Consider the following 19,146-nt stretch of genomic DNA (forward strand, 5'->3'; position numbering starts at 1 on the left):
AACCCGAGACCCCGCCGGGCCCAAACAAAGAAAATCATCCAAGTAATGAATAATGGATGAACAACCCGAAACGTCCACTACGACCCATTCCAAAAACAAACTAAATGCTTCAAAGTATGCGCACGACACCGAACATCCTATTGGTAAGCACCTGTCCACGAAATAATCCCCCTGCCAATAACATCCCAACAAATGCAAACTGTCCGGATTAACTGGCAGAAGACGGAAGGTTGCCTCAATATCCATTTTCGCTTACAAGGCCCCCACCCCCAACTTACGCACCCAATCCACAGCTTCATCAAATGAAGTGTACACCACCGAACAGAGTTCCGGATCAATACCCTCATTGACCGACGCACCCTTAGGATAGGATAAATGATGAATGAGCCGAAACTTATTCGGCTCCTTCTTAGGTACAATCCCCAAAGGTGATACTCTCAAATTGGCTCAATTTATCCGACACCACCTCTGGATGTTCAGCCGCCAAGCGCAGATTTTTTCGCCCCATAACAACCGGCAACGGCGCCGAAAGAATACAAAAACCCCTAGTAAAACCATCCCTCAAAAATTCTGCCACCCCCTGATTAGGGTATCTACTTAAGTAGGGCCCCATCTTTTCCACCCATACCGGAGTCCAGCCCTTTTCCAGCGGCCTCTGCTCCTTTTTGCCTGCTCCCTCTGAAACAACGGTTAAATCCATGATTACCGCTGCACGCCGAACACTCGTGTTGAAATTTTGCCCCGAATCTACATTTTCCCTCGTTAAAGAGGAAGCATGGCACTTTTGCTGAAGCCACCGAAAATATTGACTTCCCTGACCCCCCTGACTCCCCCCGAAAGGACTGCCCCTTACGCACCCGCGCCATCACCTGCATCCATAACCCGATATCCTTATGATCCTATGGTACTTCGCAACGCCATCCTCTGTCGGAACTGCTTGTCATATCGCAGCCAGCCTGTCCCCCCGTACACCCGGAACGCCTCCCCAATCACATCCATATAACAAAAAAGAGCCGAACAGCACTCTGACTTCTTTTCCCCTACCACACTGGCCAAAATGGCGAATGCCTGGAGCCAATTAGAAAAAGTGCACGGAATTAAGCGAAACCTACGTTTTTCCTCTTCCTCCTTTTTCCCGTCATCCTTTAAACCATTGTCTAAATTAAACCTCTCCAAGGGGAGCAAGGAGAAAATTTCCACATACTCCCCCCTCCAAATCCGTTCCCGCACCTCCTGTTTCAAATGTGCCCCCAACGGTCCCTCAAAGCGAACGTACACCTCTCCACGAGCTGCATCGTCCACCTTTGATCTATCCTCTTCCCCCCCGACCTGTGTCTGCACTGACACCGAGTTGCATGCCCTGCCCGCAACACTCCCCTGCTAACCCCATCCCCCACGCCGCTACCGGGGAAACGCCTGGAGCCCCAAAACCCGACACCCAACCCGCCAAACTATGAAAAAGCTGACCCAAACCCCTACCCAGGTCCCCTTGTGGCTCCCCAACCCCCCCTGGGCAGCCCGTCCATGCATTAACAGTACCCCAATTAGCCCCACCTAGCTGCCGGGGGGCTGTGAACCCTGCAGCTGATGATCCTGCCTCCTGATGAGCTTCTTGCGCTGCACCATCTTTACCTCTCAGCCCCAGAGGCACTTCACCAGGCGACTCAGACATCCCAGCATCAGCCCTGCTGGATGTGTTCTGCAAAGGCCATCGCTTGTCGTCTCTACCTCGGTGGGCGGAGCCTCCGCCATGCTGCCAGCTCGTCTCCTGCGGCCTGTGGGCCTTCACCGTCTCCCTGCGCACAGCCGTGACCGAAATCACAACGTTGCCCCGCCGAGTGGCCTACCCCGGACTGGGGGCACCCGCCAATCCTTGTCCGGAATCCTCGCCTCGCGCTGCTGAAGACTGGGGAGGAATCCGCCAGCCTGCTACTGGGCTCTGCCGTGCACAAGGATTCCTCCCGCGCCAGGAGGAACTGGCCACAGGTGCTCTGTCAGCCTCCCTCAGCGGAGGGTCCCCGGAGGGGCTCCTCACCTGGCGCCGAGCCCTGGGGGTCATATCTGGACTAAGGCACGCCGGCGGGTGCACCCGCCATGGCCGTCTATTACGTGGCGGTGAGCTTGCTGTACCAACCGCCGCCCCCTGTAGCAAGCCGGACACCTGCTCCTGCAGCCATTCGGGTCCCTCAGCCTCCGCCGCTGCCCGCAACTGCTGGATCAGAGCCTCCACTGTCTGCATATTGTAAGTTCTTTTCTTTCAATTTTGAAACTTAAATAGCGCTGATCACCTCCTTTTCTTATAAAGCCTTAAACCCGCCACTTCTACACTCCACCCCCCTGTTTCCAAAACTTTAGCCCCTACACTGCCGACCCCCTCACTCCAAACCCTATCATGGCTGCTCACCTAAATTCTCGTCTCAGTACGGCCTCACTTGACCCATCTTCTTTGTCCAGTTATCGCCCCATATCACTTCTTCCATATGCCTCAAAGCTACTTGAACATGTCCATTCGGAACTGACCTCTCACCTCTCCTCCTGCTCCTTCTTTGACCGGCTACAATCTGGTTTCCCACCCCACCACTCGACTGAGACTGCCCTTACCAAAGTCACCAATGACCTACTAACAGCCAAAACCAAAAACCTTGACCTGTCCTCTGCCTTCAACACTGTTGACCACTCCCCTCTGTTGCAAAGTCTCTCATCTCTTGGCATCACTGACTTGGCCCTCTCCTGGATCACATCATACCTCACAGACCAGACGTTTAGCGTCTCCCACTCTCGCACCACCTCCTTGTCTCATTTCCTCTCTGTTGGTGTCCCACAAGGCTCTGTCCTAGGACCCCTGCTCTTCTCTATCTACACTTTTGGCCTGGGACAGCTCATAGAGTCCCATGGCTTTCAGTATCACTCTTAGGCCTCATGCACACGACCATTGTGTGCATCCGTGTCCGTTGTGCCGTTTTCCGTGATTTTCTGCGGACCCATTGACTTTCAATGGATCAGTTAAAAACTCGGAAAATGTACCGTTGTTAATCCGCGTTCGTGATCCGTGTTTCCTGTCCATCCAAAAAATAGGACCTGTCCTATTTTTTTGACGGACAACTGTTCACGGACCCATTCAAGTCAATGGGTCTGTGAAAAAACACGGATGCACACAAGATTGACATCCGCGTTCGTGATCCGTGGCCGTAGGCTACTTTCATACAGACGGATCCGAAGATCCGTCTGCATAAAAGATTTTTCAGAGCTGAGTTTTCACTTTGTGAAAACTCAGTTCCGACAGTATATTCTAACACAGAGGCGTTCCCATGGTGATGGGGATGCTTCAAGTTAGAATATACTACGAACTGTGTACATGACTGCCCCCTGCTGCCTGGCAGCACCCGATCTCTTACAGGGGGCTGTGATCCGCACAATTAACCCCTCAGGTGCCGCACCTAAGGGGTTAATTGTGCGTATCATAGCCCCCTGTAAGAGATCAGGGGCTGCCAGGCAGCAGGGGGCAGACCCCCCTCCCTCCCCAGTTTTAATTTCATGGGTGGCCAGTGTGGCCCCCCACGGCCCCCCTCCCTCTATTGTATTAATTTGATTGGTGGACAGTGTGTGGCCTCCCCCCGGCCCCCCCTCCCTCCCTCTATTGTATTAATTTCATTGGTGGCCAGTGTTTGGCCTCCCCCCGGCCCCCCCTCCCTCCCTCTATTGTATTAATTTCATTGGTGGCCAGTGTGCGAACCCCCCCCCGGCCTCCCCTCCCTCTATTGTATTAATTTCATTGGTGGCCACCAATTAAATTAATACAATAGAGGGAGGGGGGGGACGGGGGGGGGGGGACGCACACTAGCCACCAATGAAATTAATACAATAGAGGGAGGGAGCGGGGGCCGCACACTGGCCACCAATGAAATTAATACAGTAGAGGGACGGGGGGCCGCAATGGCCACCAATGAAATTAAAACTGGGGAGGGAGGGGGGAGAGGGGAGGCCGCACACTGGCCACAAATGAAATTAATACAATAGAGGGAGGGGGGCCGCACACTGGCCACCAATTAAATTAATACAATAGAGGGAGGGAGGGGGGCCGCACACTGGCCACCAATGAAATTAATACAGTAGAGGGAGGGAGGGGGGGCCGCACTGGCCACCAATAAAATGAAAACTGGGGAGGGAGGGGGCTATGATACGCACGATTAACCCCTCAGGTGCGGCACCTGAGGGGTTAATTGTGCTGATAACTGCCCCCTGTAAGAGATCGGGTGCTACCAGGCAGCAGGGGGCAGTCATGTACACAGTTAAGTAATATATTCTAACTTGAAGCGTCCCCATCACTATGGGAACGCCTCTGTGTTAGAATATACTGTCGGATCTGAGTTTTCACGATCCAACTCAAATCCGATGGTATATTCTAACATAGAGGGGTTCCTATGGTGATGGGGACGCTTCAAGTTTAAATATACCATCGGATTGGAGAAAACTCCGATGGTATAATAGGGACTCCTGACTTTACATTGAAAGTCAATGGGGGACGGATCCGTTTGCAATTGCACCATATTGTGTCAACGTCAAACGGATCCGTCCCCATTGACTTGCATTGTAAGTCAGGACGGATCCGTTTGGCTCCGCACGGCCAGGCGGAAACCAAAACGACTTTTTCCTTCATGTCTGTGGATCCTCCAAAAATCAAGGAAGACCCACGGAAGAAAAAACGGACACGGATCACGGAACTACGGAACCTGTTTTTGCGGACCGCAAAAAAAAACGTCTGTGTGCATGAGGCCTTATGCTGACGACACACAAATATACGTACCTCTCTGGTCCAGACATCACCACCTTACTATCCAGAATCCCACAATGTCTATCTTCTATATCATCCTTCTCCCTTCGCTTTCTAAAACTTAACATGGATAAAACAAAATTCATAATCTTTCCCCCATCCTGCTCAACCCCCCCAACAGACCTATCTATCACGTTCAATGGCTGCACACTCTCCCTGATCAACCAAGTCCGCTGCCTTGGAGTGACCTTGGATTCTACCCTCTCCTTCCGACCACACATCCAAGCCCTTTCCACCACCTGTCACCTCCAACTCAAAAAACATCTCCCGCATCCGCGCTTTCCTTAACTTTGAATCTGCAAAAATGCTTGTACCTGATGCCCTCATCATCTCCTGCCTAGACTACTGCAACATTCTCCTCTGTGGCCTTCCATCTAGCACTCTCGCACCCCTCCAATATATCCTCAACTCTGCTGCCCGACTAATCCACCTCTCACCCTGTTACTCCTCTGCCTCTCCCCTCTGCCAATCACTTCCCATTGCCCAGCGAATTCACTTCAAAATACTAACAAATACAAGGCCGTCTACAACCTGTCCCCACCCTACATCTCTGAGCTACTTTCCCGATACATCCCCACACGCACTCTCCGATCCTCACAAGACCTCCTTCTCTCCTCTCCTCTGATCACCTCTTCCCACAATCGCCTCCAAGATTTCTCATCCTCCACACTCTGTAACTGGCTACCCCAACATATCAGACTCTTACCTACAGTGGAATCCTTCAAAATAAACCTGAAACCCACCTCTTCAGACAAGCCTACAACCAGTGACCCTGCTGCCTCTATACCACCATGACCAACTTCACATTCACCTACTGTGTCCTTCTCCCATACCATGTAGATTGTAATCCCTCACGGGCAGGACCCTCTCTCCTTCTGTACCAGTTTGTTACTCGTCTTGTTTATGCTTAGTGCAATTGTCTGTATTATGTATGTATACCCCTTTTCATATGTACAGCGCTATGGAATGAATGGCGCTTTAATAATAAATAATAATAATAATATATAATGGTCCCTCTGTATTATTATAATATATAATGGCCCCTCTGTATTATTAGTATGTATAATGGCCCCTCTGTATTAGTATAATATATAATGGCCCCCTTTGTATTATTAGTATATATAATAGACCCCTTCTATATTATTAGTATATATTCGCATTCCTCAACTCAGGTCCTCCTATCTGTCTGGCTCTACCACAGTATTGGGGGTAGCAGCAGGATGACAGTGTTGAGGCACCAGGAGAGGGAGGATGATAGTGAAGTGAAGAATATAAAAATGTTTTCTGTGTAACTCTGCAGAGATGAGAAGCGGCTGAAAGAAGGTATCATGATAGTCTTATCGCTAAATGAAGACGTTGAAGTATGTGGTGCTGTATTCTACTATATATTTTGTTGCGATGTACACTCACATAAAGAATTATTAAGAACACCATACTAATACGGTGTTGGCCCCCCTTTTGCCTTCAGAACTGCCTTAATTATACGTGGCATTGATTCAACAAGGTGCTGATAGCATTCTTTAGAAATGTTGGCCCATATTGATAGGATAGCATCTTGCAGTTGATGGAGATTTGAGGGATGCACATCCAGGGCACGAAGCTCCCGTTCCACCACATCCCAAAGATGCTCTATTGGGTTGAGATCTGGTGACTGTGGGGGCCATTTTAGTAAAGTGAACTCATTGTCATGTTCAAGAAACCAATTTGAAATGATTCAAGCTTTGTGATATGGTGCATTATCCTGCTGGAAGTAGCCATCAGAGGATGGGTACATGGTGGTCATGAAGGGATGGACATGGTCAGAAACAATGCTCAGGTAGCCCGTGGCATTTAAACGATGGCCAATTGGCACTAAGGGGCCTAAAGTGTGCCCAGAAAACATCCCCCACACCATTACACCACCACCACCAGCCTGCACAGTGGTAAACAAGGCTTGATGGATACATGTTCTCATTCTGTTTACGCCAAATTCGGACTCTACCATTTGAATGTCTCAACAGAAATCGAGACTCATCAGACCAGGCAACATTTTTCCAGTCTTCAACAGTCCAATTTTGGTGAGCTTGTGCAAATTGTAGCCTCTTTTTCCTATTTGTAGTGGAGATGAGTGGTACCCGGTGGGGTCTTCTGCTGTTGTAGCCCATCCGCCTCAAGGTTGTGCGTGTTGTGGCTTCACAAATGCTTTGCTGCAGACCTCGGTTGTAACGAGTGGTTATTTCAGTCAACGTTGCTCTTCTATCAGCTTGAATCAGTCGGCCCATTCTCCTCTGACCTCTAGCATCAACAAGGCATTTTCGCCCACAGGACTGCCGCATACTGGATGTTTTCCCTTTTCACACCATTCTTTGTAAACCCTAGAAATGGTTGTGCGAGAAAATCCCAGTAAGGCTACTTTCACATTTGCGTTCAGAGCGGATCCGTCTGAGACGGATCCGCTCATATAATGCAGACAATGGATCCGTTCAGAATGGATCCGTCTGCATTATATTGTAAAAAAAAATTCTAAGTGTGAAAGAAGCCGCAGACGGATCCGTCCAGACTTTACATTGAAAGTCAATGGGGGACGTTTGAAAATTGAGCCATAGTGTGTCATATTCAAACGGATCCGTCCCCATTGACTTACATTGTAAGTCTGGACGGATCCGTTTGCCTCCGCACGGCCAGGCGGACACCCGAACGCTGCAAGCAGCGTTCAGGTGTCCGCCTGCTGAGCGGAGCCCAAACGCTGCCAGACTGATGCATTCTGAGCGGATCCGCATCCACTCAAAATGCATTAGGACTGGACGGATGCGTTAGAGCCGCTTGTGAGAGCCTTTAAACGGAACTCACAAGCGGAGCCCCGAACGCAAATGTGAAAGTAGCCTAACTGAGCAGATTGTGAAATACTCAGACCGGCCCGTCTGGCACCAACAACCATGCCACGCTCAAAATTGCTTAAATCACCTTTCTTTCCCATTCTGACATTCAGTTTGGAGTTCAGGAGATTGTCTTGACCAGGACGACAACCCTACATGCATTGAAGCAACTGCCATGTGATTGGTTGACTAAATAATCGCATTAATGAGAAATAGAACAGGTGTTCCTAATAATTCTTTAGGTGAGTGTATGTAATGTTTATCCACATATCTGTTTCACGGTAGGGTTGGGGGAGGAGATTGAGAATTTGGCCCACCCTGCCGCATCCTGGCCCCAGACTTCAGGTCACACTGTGCGTGTTCTGAATTCTGGGGCCTCACACCCATCTACCACATTATCTGTACTCAGATAGTTATCACTGTTATCTGTGGTGTTACATAGGACTGCAGGTAACATCTACTACATTATCTGTACTCAGAGAGTTATCACTGTGTTATCTGTGGTGTTACATAGGACTGCAGGTGACATTTACTACATGATCTGTACTCAGAGAGTTATCACTGGGTTATCTGGGGGTGGCGCAATACATGGCTTGCCCTGGGTTCTGGCAACCAATGCTGCGCCACTGCCCGCTCACGCCAGGTCTAAAAATGTAGGGGTGTGGCATGGATGGGGGAGGGGACGGGCCAGCAGACCCATCTCATTTACCATTTTCTATATGCCTGGTTTAGATGTAGAAAATGGTCTAAATGTAAGACAGCTGGGAAGCTGTCTTACATTTAGAATCGGCGGTGAATCCAGTGGATCCACCGGTAGCTATAGGGAATATAAATGACCCCTATATTCTGCTTCATGAGACAACTAGAAAGCCAATCAAAAATTGTGTAAACTAATGTGGCTAGAATAGTTGCGTACCTTCAGGCCCCAGCAGTTGTAAACCTGGTCCTACTTATATCACTAATCCTATGCTAACAAAATAGCCTTTAACACTAAGCCTTCACTTACAACATTGTATTGATCTTTAGAAAAAGGTTGAACCTTATGTCTTGGTTAGATTTAACATATCAAATAGGGATCTGATTTAATTAGTTTTGAGATTGTATTTCCGTATAAGACCCTGTGCTCATTCAGGAGTAAATGTAGCAGCTCAATACATGTATGATGCCTGACTGCCACCTTGACACATATATTCTGACCGTTATAGGTGCATATGGGGTCATTTATTAAGACCAGTCTTAATAACCATGCGCTGGCGCTTGAGGTGCCTAATTTATGTAGAGGCGCTGGCCTCTACATAACTTAGACGTATCCACCGCTGGTGTAGAAGAGCTTTAAATCTACGGCAACTTCCTTGCTGGCGTAGATTTAGATAATTTTCTACGCCAAAAACTGTCGTAAAAAATGAGAAATGAGACGGGCCTGCCAACCTTGCCAATGAGACGGGCCTGCAAGCAAATGCGGATGCGGTGCGATTTTCACGCATGGTTGCTAAGATGAAAGTCTATTCACTGTATTATTTTTCCCTTATAACAAGGTTATAAGGGAAAATAATAGCATTCTTTAATACAGAATGCTTAGTAGAAGGTCAATTGAGGGTTAAAAAATAAAAAAAATGAACTCACCTCCTCCACTTGATCTCGTAGTTGCCGATGTTTTCTTACTTCTTTAATCATGAGCTGACGGCTAAAGGACCTGTGGTGACATCACATCACATGGTCCAATCACATGGTCCATCAAAGTGGTGATGGGTCATGTGATTGGACCGTGTGATGAGCTCAGTGACTTCACCACAGGTCCTTTGACAGGTCCTGAAGAAAGAACAGGAGACCGGCAGCTGCGCGATTAATTGGAGGTGAGTTATTTATTTATTTTTTTAACCCTCAATTTTTTTTTATCTTTTAACCCTTTTTTAACCCTCTGTATTCAGAATGCTATTATTTTCCCTTATAACCATAACACCGAACCCAAACCTGAACTTCAGTGAAGAAGTTCGGGACTGGGTACCACAGTCAGTTTTTTATCACGCGCGTGCAAAATGCATTGCACCCGCGCGATAAAAACTGAACAACAGAACACAATCGCAGTCAAAACTGACTGCAATTGCGTACCTATTCGCGCGGGTTTGCCACAATGCACCCGGGACGCATCCTGAGCCAAAACGTGACATGTGAATCCAGCCTAATGCGGACAAGAATAGGACATGTACTATTTTTTTGTGGAACAGAAAATATGGAAACAGAATGCACACAAAGTACCTTCCGTTATTTTTGCCGATCCGCTGAAACGATTGGTTCCGTTTACGGTCCGCAAAAAATACAGAACGGACACGGAAATAAAATACGTTCGTGTGCAAGAGGCCTTATTGTCTGCATTACGGACAAGGATAGTATTGTTCTATTAGTGGCCAGCTGTTCCATTCCACAAAATACGGAATGCACACGGATGTCATCCGTATTTTTCGCTGATACGTTTTTAGTGGACTGTAAAGTACATACGGTTGTGTGCATGAGCCCTTAAAGTGTTTTTTAATATTGATGACCTATCCTCAGGATCATCATCCACTGGCTACATTCACACAAACATATTTTGTTTTCGTGTCTGTTTTTTTTTTTTGGGGGCGGATTGGATGAGGACTCATTCATTTCAAAGGGTCCGCAAAAAATGCAGAGAGCACTCCGTATGCTATCCGCATCCATATGTCCGTTCCGTAGCCCCGCAAAAAAAATAGAACGTGTCCTATTCTTCTCTGTTTTGTGGACAAGGATAAGGATTGTTACAATGGATCTGCAAAAAAATGGATGTCATACAGACGTTATCCTTTTTTTGCGGATCTGCAATTTGCGGACCACAAAACACATACGGTCGTGTGAATCTAGCCTTATTTTGAGCTAAAAATCATTTTTGTAAATGGTCCTTATTAAAAATTTTCGGCAGTTTTTGTTCTACAGGGTTTAAATGTTAGTCTATTTGCAGACACTGTCACTTTCTGTTTATTCTGAGTCCCGTCAGATAATCGTGTGTAGCTCTTATCTCTGATCTCCTGATCTCATAAACACGCATTTAAACAATATTCATATCAGTTTGTAATTAATTTAGGCTACTTTCACACTAGCGTCTTGGCTTTCTGTTTCTGAGATCGATCGCTGTCATCGATCTCAAAAGCAGTCCAAAACGGATCAGTTTTGCCCTAATGCATTCTGAATGGAAAAGGATCCGGTCAGAATGCATCAGTTTGCCTCCGTTCAGTCACCATTCTGCTCTGGAGGCGGACAGCAAAACACTGCCTGCAATGTGGTGCGCAGCAAGACAGATCCGTCCTGGCACACAATGTAAGTCAATGGGGACGGATCCGTCGTGGCTATAGAAGACATAATACAACCGGATCCATTTATGAAGCAAAAAACTCTAATGTTAAAGTAGCCTTAGCTATAATGAATGTTTATGGGTTCAGGAAATTAGAGATAAGGCTGGGTTCACACAGGCGTCATGTTTTGGCTCAGGATGCGTCCCGGGTGCATTGCGGCAAACCCACACGAGTAGGTACGCAATTGCAGTCAGTTTTGACTGCGATTGCGTTCCGTAACGCGTGGGTTCAATGCGTTTTTAACGCGCGGGTGCAATGCGTTTTGCACGCGCTTGATAAAAAACTGACTGTGGTACCCAGACCCGAACTTCTTGACTTTGTTTTAACTAGATCATCAGCATCTGATCGGCGTCCCGGCAGATGTTCGTCCATCACTAGTCCTGACACACAATGTAATTTAATGGGGATGGATCCGTTTAACTCTGACACAATCTGACACTATAGAAAACTGATCTGTCCCCCACTGACTTTCAATGGAGTTCATGACGGATCCATCTTGGCCATGTTAAAGATAATACAACCGGATCCGTTCATAACGGATGCAGATGGTTGTATTATCAGTAACAAAAGTATTTTTGCTGATCCATGATGGATCTAGCAAAAACGCTGGTGTGAAAGTAGCCTAAACAGAAAGTGACAGTTTGCAAATAGACTGAAATTTAACCCATGGATCTCAAAAATTGCTAATTTTTTTTTAATAAAGACCAATTGTGAAAATGATTTCTAGCCCAAAATTTGTCAATGCAGTCATAAACACTTATTTAAGCCACATTCTTCTTATCAGGAAGATAAGAACTGAGCTATAATGAGTGTTTATAATGTCAGAGAGCAAATATAAGGAGTCTGTCTGTTCCTGGTCCGACGGAAAAGACTGAAAATCCAAAGGGTGCTACTACAGCATGTCAGCTCTGTACAGAAAAAAAACCGCCATATTTTTAATAAAGACCAAATAAAAAAATTATTTTTAGCTCAAAATAAGTTCAATGAAATAAAAAAAAAAATGCCTCCTAAAGGTGTACAGAGCCTTTAAGGCTATGTTCACATGGTGGATTTGTTCTGTGGGGCTAAACTGCAAGCAGGTCCATGGTATTGAATTTGAAAACGGAGGCAGAAACTGTGGCGGTTTCTACCGTGGAATACGCAATGGGTTTTGACATTGACAAAATCCACCATGTGAACATAGACAAACGGTTCAAGAAGTAAAAAGAAACAAGTTGATTTTGTCTCTTTTGCAGTGTTCTATTAAATAGGAGGATAGTTGTACGCTGCTTTTCTAGTACTTTCTAACCCTTCTCTCATGGGCACATATCCAGGCTTCTTCAGAAGACTGACAGGTGGGGGCTTCAAGCCGAGACTGCTGGGAGGTGTGTGAGATGAACTATAGGAAAGAGGATGGGATGTGAGATGAGCTGTGACAGACGGGAGACAGGTCCAGGAAGCGGCAGGGAGAAAACCACAATGTAAATGAGAAGGAGGATTGACTTGAGACACTAAGAGGTGGCAATACATTTGTTCTTTTCCCAAGCACCTGAAGGAATGCCTTTAATTGCAGCTTACGACGGTCTTAGGCTACATGCACAGGACCGTATGTGTTTTGTGGTCCGCAAATTGTGGATCCGCAAAAAAAAATGATGACCTCCGTATGCCATTTGTTTTTATTTGCGGATCCATTGTAACAATGCCTAAAACGGACAAGATGATATTCAATTTTTTTGCGGGGCTACGGAATGGACATACAGATGCGGACAGCACATGGTGTGCTGTCCGCATTTTTTGTGGACCCATTGAAATGAATGGGTCTGCATCCTATCCGCAGAAAAACAAAACGGACACGGAAACAAACAACGTTCGTGTGCATATAGCCTTATAAGTTATGCAGCAGAGTTGTGCAGAGAAGACATGATATCACTGCTAGACAGGGATCAAAAGGCCACTTTCCCACAGTCAGTATTTTTTATCAGCGTATGGACTCATGCACACGACAGTTGTTTTCTGAGTCCGGAAATTGTGCGTCCGCCCTAAAACAAACGGATGCGGCATCCGTTTTTTTGGGGAGGATCCGTTTTTTTCCACAGATTCCTTGTAATAAATGTCGATCCTTGTCTGCAAATGTGAAAAAAGTAGGACATGCACAATTTTATTTGCTGAAGGGAAACACGGACAACGGATGCGGAACACAAACGGATGAACTATCAGCATTTTTTTGCTGACTCATTGAAATGAATGGGTCCCCATCCTATCTGCAAAAAAAAACGGAACGGAGGCCGAGAAAAACAATTGTCATGTGCATGAGGCCTTTGGGTGGGTTCACACGTAGGTTTTTTTTTTTTGCACTTTTGCGTTTTAGTAGCGTTTTTTGCAACAACGCCAGCTCTAGATGTTAGCTGGAGATCTATAGGAAATTTGAAAGGCAAGGCACACAAGTGCTTTTTATGCTACTGGCATTTTTGTTAATTAGGTGGTGTTCTTTGTGGATGTAACATGGCATTTTTCAGGCATTTTGCCATCTTCTTCTCCATAGGGGAAAATGCCATGAAGAAAATGCCAGTGGTCAAATACTGTTTGCAAAGAAAAATGCCCCAAAAACACAGTAGGAAACACAGATAACAAAAAACCACATGCAGTTTTTCTGGAGTTGCTGGTAAAATAAATGCCAGACAAAATTCATGTGTACGGACCCTTTGTAAGTCAAAACCAGGATTGAGTCCAAAACACAGCATAGGTCCAAATCTTCCTATTCTACTTTCTCTCTGTAGGGTGCGCTTCTGTTTTGGCTTACAAATACTGATCAATGAAAAATAATGACCAAATACCGACTGTGAAAGTGGCCAAACAGCACAAAGAAAACAACAAGAGTTTGCTACTGATCAGTCAATTAAAGGGGTTATGCCATGAGTAATGTAAAAAATTCAAATCCAATATCATATAGTACATGACAATCTCTTTTTAACAAACTTAGGGCCCATGCACATGAACGTATTTTCTTTCCGTGTCCGTTCCGTTTTTTTGGGGGGCGGACCGTATACAGTACCATTCATTTCAATTGGTTCACAAAAAAAACAACTGTGCATTCCGTATCAGTATGTCTGTATTTCCGTTCTGAAAAACAATAGAACATGTCCTATTATTGTCCGCATTATGGACAAGGATAGCACTGTTCTATTAGGGGCCAACTGTTCCGTTCCGCAAAATACGGAAAGCACACGGATGTCATCCGTATTGTTTGTAAATCCGTTTTTTGCAGACCGCAAAATACATATGGTCGTGTGAACAAGCGCTTAGACACAGCCCTGTACCTCACATGGATCCAGAGATCTGCCCAATCATTGCTGCATTTGTAGAGGGGGTGTGCTTTCTGCTGCAGCTGCTGGCAGTTGAAGGACTGAGCATGTATGTCAACCTCAGTGAGCTGGGCAGAAAATTTAGAAGAAGGGCAAACAGCAGGTGGCGCTATGCCAGATAGATTTCACTGAATAACTCAGTGGTTATACTAAATTTTTAACTACATGCAATTGCAAAGATATTCAGATCCAGGTGCTGGTTTGCAAAATGAAAAATTTTCTTTGTGGGACAACCCCTTTACTCGTACATGCTGAATACTTGCAGTGTTCAAGTCCTGCTCACTGAAAGAGCAACAAATAGTGTTGATTCCTATAACAATGTGGCCCCATCTCTACAGCAGAGCCTGGGTATGTCATAAATGTCTATAATTAATGAGAGAACTCTTACACACATGAAATCGGTCTGGCATTTTTTGAATACAAAAAAAATCCATATAAACTGAAACTGTGTTTTTCACTCATACTGTATGTGTTTTTAAAGACTATTGTAGTAGCTTTTGTAGTAAGTTTTGGAGTAAGTTTTTTCATGTATTTACCGTATAGAGAAGGAAATAGAAAAATGCCTGAAACACCTCTAAGAAGCAAAAGTGCCATAAAATAAACCTATGTGTGAATCCACCCTAAGGGCCCTTGCACACGACCGTATGGCCTCTGAGACATACTGTCCCGGAGAGGCATTGATCGTGCTCACGGGAGCGCACAGCATCATAGATTACAATAATACTGTGCAAAGCGAGCTTCAGATGCTTTATCCAAAGTCGCTTTGTTCAAAACTTCGTAATAATACTGTACAGAGATTCGTCTCCGTATAGTATTAGAATGTATGGGCTCCAATGAGCCAAAGTAAGTTATTCGCGAAGTCGTGCGTGACTTCGTTAAATAACTTCGGTAATTGATTTTTAAAGTGTAAAACCACTTTAAAACTTGAAACCGAACTCGGCTCCGGTTCCGATGTACTAGTAGGAACCAAAGCCGAGTTCGGTTTCAAGTTTTAAAGTGGTTTTCCACGCGCGACTTTGCGAATAACTTACTTCGGCTCATTGGAGCCCATACATTTTAAAACTGTACAGAGACGGATCCGCGTACAGTATTATTCCGAAGTTTTTAATGAAGTGACTTCGCATGAAGCATCTGAAGCTTGCTTCACTCAACACTAATTCTCACCTTGCTGCCACACATTCAGGTTTTTAATGCAGTTTTTGAAGCCAAAACCAGGAATGGTTTAAAAAAGTATAATTTTTTTCTTAATTCTTTCTATCTCTTTATGATCCACACCTGATTTTGGCTTCAAAGACTGCATAAAAAACTGTGGCAGCACCCTTTGGAGTCCAGTGGGTGGTTCTAATCAGTGACTGACAGCTTTCTTTGTATGCAGGGGTATATATAGATCTCATATAGCCCAAAATAACAAAATAGTATGGATCCTCTCTTTTGGGGGTGGTTTCAATTAGGGCTGCAGCTATCGACTATTTTTGTATTCCAGTATTCTATTGATTAATCCAACAATGAATTCATCGAGTACTCTAATAGCAGAAAACTAATTAAAAGAATGTTTTTCTTAATAAAAAACTCATCAGCCATCCCCCGTGCCATCATGCTCCCCCTAATGCCATCAGCTGCCCCCTCAGTGCCATCAGCTGCCCCCTCAGTGCCATCAGCTGCCCCCTCAGTGCCACCAGCTTCCCCTCCAGTTCCAACAGCTTTCAGTCAGTGCCATCTCAGCCCCCCCCCCAGTGCCACCAGCTGCCCCCTAGTGCCATCTGCTCCCCCCCAGTGCCACCAGCTTCCCCCTAGTGCCACCAGCTGCCCCCCCAGTGCCACCAGCTGCCCCCTCAATGCCATCATCTTCCCCCCAATGCTCCCTCCTAGTGTCATCAAGCTCCCCCCAGTGCCATCAAGCTCCCCCCTAGTGCCATCAGCTTCCCCCAGTGCCATCTGCTGTCCCCCAGTGCCATCAGCTGTCCCCAGTGCCATCAGCTGTCCCCCAGTGCCACCATCTCCCCCTCCTAGCCATGTCCCCAGCACCAGTGAAATAAAATACTTACCTCTTCTGTAGGGGTGCCGCTCCATAGCTCGTCTATCTTCTTCTCTGTGCACTGCACTGTCGTCCTGACATCATACAGCGTCAGGTCATAGTGCATGCTTACGTGCACTATGTCCTGACGATGTGTCAGGAGGAAAGTGCAGAGTGGTATGGGCCGGCGGGTGACCATGAAGCAGTGAATAATAGCAAGAGCTTCACTCCCACTCCATGGTCACATGATACAAACGAGTCCTCGATGCAAAAAATTTGCACAGATAATTTTTTGTGTCGAATTACTCGATTCATTCAAGTAATCTTTTCAGCCCTAGTTCCAATGCTACACTAGGCCCCCAGGACACCATCGAGACATGGTGCACCCCACTGTGAAATAATTCCAGAGAGCCAGGATCTGCAGTAAACCAGTGTGCTTCTTTACTGGAGGAACTCAAGTGCAAAACAATACAGGCAAGGCACTGAGCTGGCTTCTACAGTCTCCTTCGTTACAAAAGAAGATTTCATGCTGAGGAAAGGCCTGAACTAGCTGTCCCTCTCTGTCAGAAGGCTGGTACCCTAGCCAAAGATGCTGGTGGCGAAATTCATGGCTCTCTGATCAAAGGGCTGGTGACCCAGGGTCTGTGGCAGAGTGTCCTCGGCTCAGCATCTTCTGGTTACTCATTCAGTCTGGTAAAGTCTATTTTACTAAGCACTAGTCCCTATCAGCAGAAAACTAGGTGGTCTGACTGCTCTCCTCATATACAGATTTTAGCTGAACTAGAAACGTCTAGTGGGAGGGATGGAGTGGGGAAGCACAGCCTAAACAAAAACATTATTGCAATTTCAGACTGCCATAAATTTGTATAGAGCTTCAATAAAAGTCTATGGGAATGAATAAGCAGTTTTTCCCAGACATAAACAAGTCTTCAGATATAAACAACATAGCTAAACCAGACAGTCAAAAGGTCAGTGAGTCTGGTTTTCCCTCTAAAACTTTGCATAGTCCCTTATAGTAACTGTGGAAAATTACTAGCTTCTCAGTACATATATTGAAAGTCCCAAAGTATCTTAGTATTAGCTAAAGGTGCATTAACTCTTTCCATATTGCAGTTCAGATATTGTGCAATAACAGTGCAAATCAACAGGATATATTCCAATATTTATGTATAAAATAGAGTACAACAATGTAAAAGAGTATAAGGGCACACAACAGCATAAAATGCACATTGCAAGTTAACTCTTCAAAGTGCAATAAAGTAAGGAGTTGATGGCTTTGCATAGTAGCAATAGGAGCAAATGTCCACAAGCATCCATAGTCCCCAAGTACCCTTACTCCAGGGCACTACACTTTTATGGGAGCTCTCCAGAACATACATTTTTCTTTATTTTGTGGACCCCAAAAATTGGAAATCTAGTATTTTTTTTAACAAACTTTGTATCAGTTTTCTTTGCTATGAATCAGTGAAAAACAGGCCACACACAGATAGCATCCATATGCAATCTGTGGTTTTCACAGACCCGTTGAATAGAATTGGCATATTCTGTCCACAAAAGGGACCAAAGTAGTGCATGCTTCAGCATTTTTCTTGTAAATCAATGGTCAGTGGAAAAACATGCCATCAACTGACATCCAGTATGCACTATGTGCATCTGGGTTCCTGAAGTCCGTTCCTAAAGTCTGTGTATCCAAGCTTCTAAAGTCTGTATGTCTGACTCTTGTAGCCTGTCTGTGCACCGTACGGTAAGCCTGACATCTGGGGTATCCCTTGCCCCTTAGGAGGTTTTTACGATATATGTCCCTCTTATAGAGCAAGTAGTCGTGACGCCAGGACATGGAGTCCCCTTTTAGTGATTTCATGGTGGGTACCCAGATGTAACATTGCCAGAGTGGTGTAGAGTGACCTACAATCTCCCTGAAGGTGTTGTGTGCACGTGTCATGGTGCTCCTACATGGTTATCCTTGGATCCCAGACGTGATTGTCCGTTGCAGTGCAAAAGCAGTAGTTAACTTGGATGATGAAGGAATAATAGAGTCCAGACTTTGTATATAATTCCAAAACAGCTTTACTTGGGTAAACGGGAATCCAAACAGTATACAGACTTGGTCTTAGTTTCCAGCAGCTTTGGCGTGAAGTTCTGGCAGCAAACACTCTCAGCTCTGCTACATCCAAAGCACTGCTATGTTGGCTGGATTAAATAGGAACTTTTCCTCTAGCTTTCTGTTATAGGTTGCAACTTAGCTCTCTGTAGTCTGACTCTCACTGTAATCCTAGGAAACTTCTTCCTGGCTTCAAGCTCACTTTAGCTCGGATTTTTATGCAATGAAAGCCCAGGAGGGGGACATGCAACCATGTAGGAACTCACAGGCAAGGCCTGTCTAGGGGGGACAAGGCCTGCTTTTCCCCAACAGGGGACAAGCTGAGCCTACAGCCTCTCCCCCTGAGGGGTAGGTTACACTGACCTACAGCTAATATAAATCTCCTCTCTCTCTAGAGAGGGGAATAGAATGGAAGAAGGGTTCCATTCTACATGGCACAGCTCTGCCAGAAATGCCGCCACCTTGTTGTAAACCAGGCAATTACATGAACATGAACAGTTTAATAGAAATAAATATGCACATTATTTACAGAAGACATAAAATACATTCTGATTACATAAGTTAGCACATTAGAGACAGTAGCAAGGTGCAAAGAGTGGTAATGGCACTCTGAGTCATTACATTTGCATGGATTCCTAA

This window comes from Bufo gargarizans, chromosome 3 (assembly GCF_014858855.1).
Source record: "Bufo gargarizans isolate SCDJY-AF-19 chromosome 3, ASM1485885v1, whole genome shotgun sequence".
Classification (NCBI taxonomy): domain Eukaryota; kingdom Metazoa; phylum Chordata; class Amphibia; order Anura; family Bufonidae; genus Bufo; species Bufo gargarizans.